A 6228-nucleotide genomic window follows, 5' to 3' on the forward strand; every position below is an offset into this window, starting at 1 on the left:
TTTCGCGCCCTACCTACCCCGACGACTTGTCAAGAAATTGGTCAACATGGCATTTGGTCAACTTTGACAAAATGTGGTCCCTATATCCCGACTTTTACAGACAACACATGTCGTCGACATAGATGTCTGCATAGGTGTGGATTCTTGTAGTGTTTGTGCTATATTTGCTAAGCTTACGTGGCTTTAAAAAAACTAAAAAAAATCCTACATGTCAACGTGCTAAGAGTGCTACTACTTCCTCTAGTCTAAAAGCTCATCTTGAAAGCAAAAATTCTAAAATCACCGGGAGTCATGGGCCAATTATTTAAAAGCAATTACAAGAAATCAAGAATGAGTAGTTAATTTTCCTGATACACGGAAGTTCAATAGGACAACCAGACAAACTCATTGAAACTACCAGACTAGCGGTAAACAACTCAACAACTCTGGAAGACACACCATGCAAATGAACTAAAACAAATAAAGCATAGACTTGACATAGCAGAATGAAGACAACAATTGAAATGGTAATGACAGTTTTGGGAGAAAGCATGATGCAAGATTCATCAAACAACTGGGACTATAACCAACACCCTCAAACTTAGCGCGGTTTGTTTTCTTGAAACGCCATTTCTGTTATTCCTGAGTACGATTCCCATTCGTTACTACTATATGGGATTAACGGGACACCATAAAGATCAGATTGTTCAACTTCAAGGATTAAGCTTCTAGATTCTTCAGGCGCTTGTTCATGTTGTTGAATCCAAGGATGAGTTGTGAACTTCCTCAAGCCCTCTAGCTCCATTGCCACCTCTTTCATAGTAGGTCTTTCATCTCCTAGTAAGTTAAGGCATCTCTTGACTAGCTCAGCTACTGTTTGTAGCTGCTCAAGAGTCCCTTCTTGTAATAATCGTGGTTCAACAATTTGAAAAAGACGGTTCTCTTTCATTGACTTGACAAAGTAGGTTGCTAAATTTTTTTCTTCATTGGTTCTAGCTGCACAAATTGGCAATCTCCCAGTTATGAGTTCTGCTAGGACCATGCCAAAGCTATAAACGTCACTCTTGTCGGTTAATTGGCTTGTGTGGAAGTATTCAGGATCCAAGTAACCAAGTGTGCCCTGAACAAGAGTAGTGACTTGATCGTGATCTAAAGGGACCAACCTTGAAGCACCAAAATCTGATATTTTTGTGGTGTAGTTTTCATCTAATAATATGTTGGCGGACTTGACATCTCTGTGTATAATAGGCATAGTAGCTTGTGAATGAAGGTATGCAAGTGCAGATGCAGCTTCAGCAGCAACTCTCAGTCGATTCTCCCATGATAACCAACTCATTCCACCAGGTTTATGATGAATGTGATAGAAAAGTGTGTTATTGGAGATGAATTCATAAACTAGTACTGGTACCTCTTCTTCCAAACAGCAGCCTAACAACTTAACCACATTTCGATGGATAACTTGTGAAAGGATCCAGATTTCATTGATGAATTGCTCAGATTGACTCCCATCCACTATTTTAGACTTCTTTATTGCGACAACACGATTATCTGGTAAGAATCCTTTATACACTACACCATAACCACCTCGGCCAACAATTCGCTCCTCAGAATAGTTATCAGTTGCTTTTTGAAGCTGATCTGTGCTAAACATAGTCACAGCGTCATTAGCCCCTGTTGCCTTGAGCTTTTGTTTCATAAACTCACCCCCATTTTGCTCAAAAAACTTTTCTCGTAGCTTTATGAGTTTCCTCTTCCTTACGCCAAGGAAAATCCCACTTATCCCAGATAATATGGCAAGTAAGCCAAAGACCAGAGCTACATGTGAAAATAAAAGAAAAACAATTAATAGTTATTGCGTTATAATATTAAAATATAAATGCATGTAATGAAAAGAATCAGAAGGAAATTTAAAACGGATCTGCTCATATAACAAAAGTGAATTCGTACTATGCTTGAAGTTAATCTGGTTTAGAAGTTTGGAGATGGGCATCATTATTTGTAGTGAGGAGAAGTTATTGGTTCCGATAGTAAGGGTACAGAATTTAAATGTAGAACTGAATAAGCAGACGGAAGAGAACAAGCTTCAGAAGGAACTGTAGAACGTATAGAAAAGGCTCAATGTTTAATTATGGGGTTTAGTTTTGTACTCATAAATTACACCACTATTCCAAACGGCAACCACTTGGGTTGCGGGGCACTCGTTTGGGTATAAGCCTTTTGGTGGGTTATGGTTTAGTAAGAAGTTATATACAAGATATTTTGAAATTGTAAAATGGATAATTTAATCAAGACAAATGGAGCAGTGATTTCCCTTTCAACCTTGATGGTTCAAAAAAAAATTACACATACCTAAAGATAATGCCATCACTGGAAACTTTGAAGCTTTACGTTGACACCCATTTTTCGTTTTCCCATCACCCTCGTATCCGACTAAACAAGTACAGGTGTAATTCCCTGGAGTATTATTGCAATTGCCATAACAAGGGTATGTACTATTATCCTTGCACTCGTCGATGTCTAGCAAATAAAGATATCCACATATATATTAAGTAAAAGAGATAAAAAAAATGTCACATATTCTGGTTTACTAATATTAATTAAGAACATCCACACTGCATTGAACTTATTAAAGTTTAATAGATTGACACATTATCATTTTACATTCTATAGAAATCTATATTAATTTTTATACAATACATCAAACTTTATAAAGTTCAATGAAATATATTTTTAATAATTAAAATGTTTCTTTTTTCCCACAAAAGATTTCAATGACCGTTGAATTTCATATCAATTAGATGTCAACATGGCATCCAACAATGATTGAGTTTAATCCGCCAAGTAGGCGTATGACATCTCTATTCAACTCTCCAATTGAACTATGCATTATAGATATTCTAATAAGAGATGAAATACATACACAATCATTGTTGAGTCTTATCACAAATGAAGAAGAAGATATAGAAAACATGAACAACAAGAACCATAATAGCTAACAATGATTTACAATTTTATGCAAGTTCTATTTACTGCATATATATATATATATATATATATATATATATATATATATATATATATATACTCTAATAAATGAAAGTTTTTTGCCACATGTCCTCTTCTCTTTCATTTGGACACATGACATTTTCTAAAATTTTTAAATTTTTTATTTTACTCTTGTAAATTCATTGTATTTTTCATTTTATTAAATTAAAATTTCACATTTAATATGTAAGGTATTTATTAGAAAGAGTTTATATATGTAATGTATTCAATACATTAAAGCATCATTAATTTTAATAATTCAAAAAAATTCTCATTTTTCTTATAAATTCAAAATTTTCAAATTGTTAAAATTTTATATTTAATTTTTTTTTAAAATAAACCCATATAATACATAGGTCTCACCAAGGTTCTAAATAACGTAAGACGTGACTTGGCGGCAATGTCAAGCCTCAAACTTTTCCGAGCCTTGGCGAGTCATGGCGTTTGCAAGGCGTGACTTAAGGCGGCAATCTTCTATATAATTAATATTTTTATATGTATTTTCAACTATTATTCATTTTTATACACATATATGAGTTAAGGCGGCGTTTTAGCAAAGCTTGACGGCAAGTGCAAGCCTTGGAGCCGTGACGCACCATGGCGGAGCCATGGCGAGCTTTTTAGAACCTTGGGTCTCACACCTAGTATATATATATATATATATATATATATATATATATATATATATATATATATATATATATATATATAGTATGCCCGTGTAAAATTAAACAAATTATATGACCTCGTAAAATTTAAGATGGGAGATTAAAATTAAAAAAATCAAGTAGTCAAAAAGTAATCAATTAACATTTGAGAGTAAAATATTACTCGAGAATAAAATCAATATTATTGAACAAAGGGGTTAAATATATATTAGCAGGAAACTCAAAAAAACCATTTAATAAAATCTAAGTTGTTGGTAATATTGATCAACAAAGTAATTTTGTGCAATATATTTTTTTTTTAAGTGCTGGTTAGTAGTTAAAGTTAAATTCACCGGAGAGTTAATTAGCCTACGGTCGGATTTGAACCCTCAAAGAGACTTCCACCTCAACAAAATAGGTTAGTCCACATTCGCAATTTTTTGCAATGGATGATTCTATATTATTGGTATCTTTAAGAATTTGTAATTGAAGATGCTCTGATCAGTTAGGCTACTCGAAGTGGGCAACGCCCACTCCCGTTATTATGCCTAATAACACCTAATAACACCAATGAACACCGCCCCCTCCCATGTTATTCCATGTTAAAGGCATCCCCGTTGCTTCCTGTTACCACCATAACACCTAATAACGCCATTTCCTTCTTTTTCTCCTAGTAACGCGTGTGGGGCGTTGCCCACACCCACCACTCGTAGTTATTACGAGCATAGTATATTAGTATTATATTATGAAGATCTTTGACGAAAAAATTTAAGACAAAGTTTGATATTTTTCTAGCATTTGCAAACTTATTATAGAATGATGAAGAAAAGTAAAAATAAATAAATAAATATATAAACATGATGAACAACATATTATAATGTTATTCATGTTCTATTTACTGGAATTGATTCTGCTTTAAAATTGAAACTGACCTTCGCAGCCGGGTTCAAGATAAGGATTGCCCTGGTAACCTTCCTTGCAGCTGCAGTGATACCCACTAATACTGGCATTCTTTCAGAAGCTATTTCCCTTGCATACCGTAGGCTCTAAGCAATTCGGATTGCCTCTGATTTCCCAATCCAGAACCCTGTGGACATTGGACCTTGTCTTTATATAAAACTCTGTAGCATTAGACATATCACGAGCACCACCAAACTTAAAGCTCTCTTCCTCAGCAAGAAATGCAAAACCGCAACGATTTGAGGACACCACACTGCCATGGTTATTGAAAGAGCCAAGTGTAATATTGAAATATTGGAGACCATGTGGTATTGATGTCTGACAACAGCCACTTCCTGAGCATGTCCCATTATCAGGCACACGACTTGGGTTGTTACATATCCCCATACAGCCACTAGCATAGTCGGATCCTGGTGGCCCTCTTATCCATGCATAATCATCGCATCCGATGACAGTGAACTTGTTCTTCTGGGAAAATGTGAGGGGGAACCTCTCTGGAATGTCAGTCCAGGAAGTTTTATTCTCACTTATATTCCCATAACTGTCGTAGCATCTGAAGGCAATTGAAACGGAAATTCTCATCTCTGAGTCTGAAATATTGTATACCTTGAGGTTCCCCGTCCCAATAAAAAGCTCTGGAGCTTTTGAAGTCAAGTTGCAGGTCAGCTCAAATGTATCTTCTAAGGAACAGTTTTGCTCTGTTACGTAGCCTCCTGGCATTACTATGTAGTTGATGCCAAAAGGGTATGGAACTGTCACTTCCCCACATTTTGTTCGGCAACCTGGCTTTGCTATAGCTGTAGCACCTACAAAATTGCCCTCAGGTAATGGCAGCATCCAGGTTAGAACAAGGATGAAAAGAAGAAGCATGTTTTCTTGTAACTTTATGAAATTGCAATATTTTGTTTATTATAATACTTATTGGTCTTATTATATAGTTTAAACATTCCTCTACTTATTTTATTATTTATTAAAAATATATTTATATTATAGTTTGAAACATTCTTCTACTTATTTTTATCGTTATTGAAAATATATCGAGACTAGTTGACCATTGACTTTTATTGTAAGGCTATTGTTAAACGAATGGTTCACCGTTAACCACAAAAGAATAACGAACGGCTTAGGAAACCACCAATGATTTTCCATCGGTATCTGCATTAACTTTCTAGCCAACCATGACTAAGGTTTTTCTTGTGAATTTGTCGTTGATTGAAAAGACCATAAGGAGCGGTGAGAAATTACCTCCTATCTTTTATGCCTACAAATATTTCTATCCACTAATATTATGATACGTGTCATTATTCCATCATTCAATTTAATTTTATTTGATATATTCCTAATATACTCTTAACGAGATAGTTAAGTAAATATGAAATGGTAACACATGTCATAATTTTAATAGGTAGAAATATTTGTAGGCATAAAAAATAGGAGGTAATTTAATTTCTCTTATTTAAAAGTATGAGGTTAATTGTATTTCTACTATGTCGTACTAACCTTAATTAGAAAATACCTACAATTCCATAGCATCTATATACGATTTATTTTTTATTTATTTTAATTAAGTAATCTTAATAAAAGCATAACATTTTCT

The 6228-nt window shown here is 34.3% G+C and overlaps 1 pseudogene across 1 annotated transcript; it reads right to left on the minus strand.

Moving 5' to 3' along the window:
- Positions 1-300: 300 nt before the first annotated feature.
- On the minus strand, positions 301-5520 carry LOC145136545 (wall-associated receptor kinase 2-like; annotated as a pseudogene). Its single transcript, XR_013720526.1, has 3 exons — positions 4604-5520; positions 2329-2496; positions 301-1794 (listed from the first exon to the last, which is right to left on the minus strand). The product of XR_013720526.1 is annotated as a wall-associated receptor kinase 2-like (transcript).
- Positions 5521-6228: the final 708 nt, after the last annotated feature.

This window comes from Lactuca virosa, chromosome 9, assembly GCF_052849685.1.
Source record: "Lactuca virosa cultivar CGN04683 chromosome 9, Lactuca_virosa_CGN04683_v6, whole genome shotgun sequence".
NCBI classification, from domain to species: domain Eukaryota; kingdom Viridiplantae; phylum Streptophyta; class Magnoliopsida; order Asterales; family Asteraceae; genus Lactuca; species Lactuca virosa.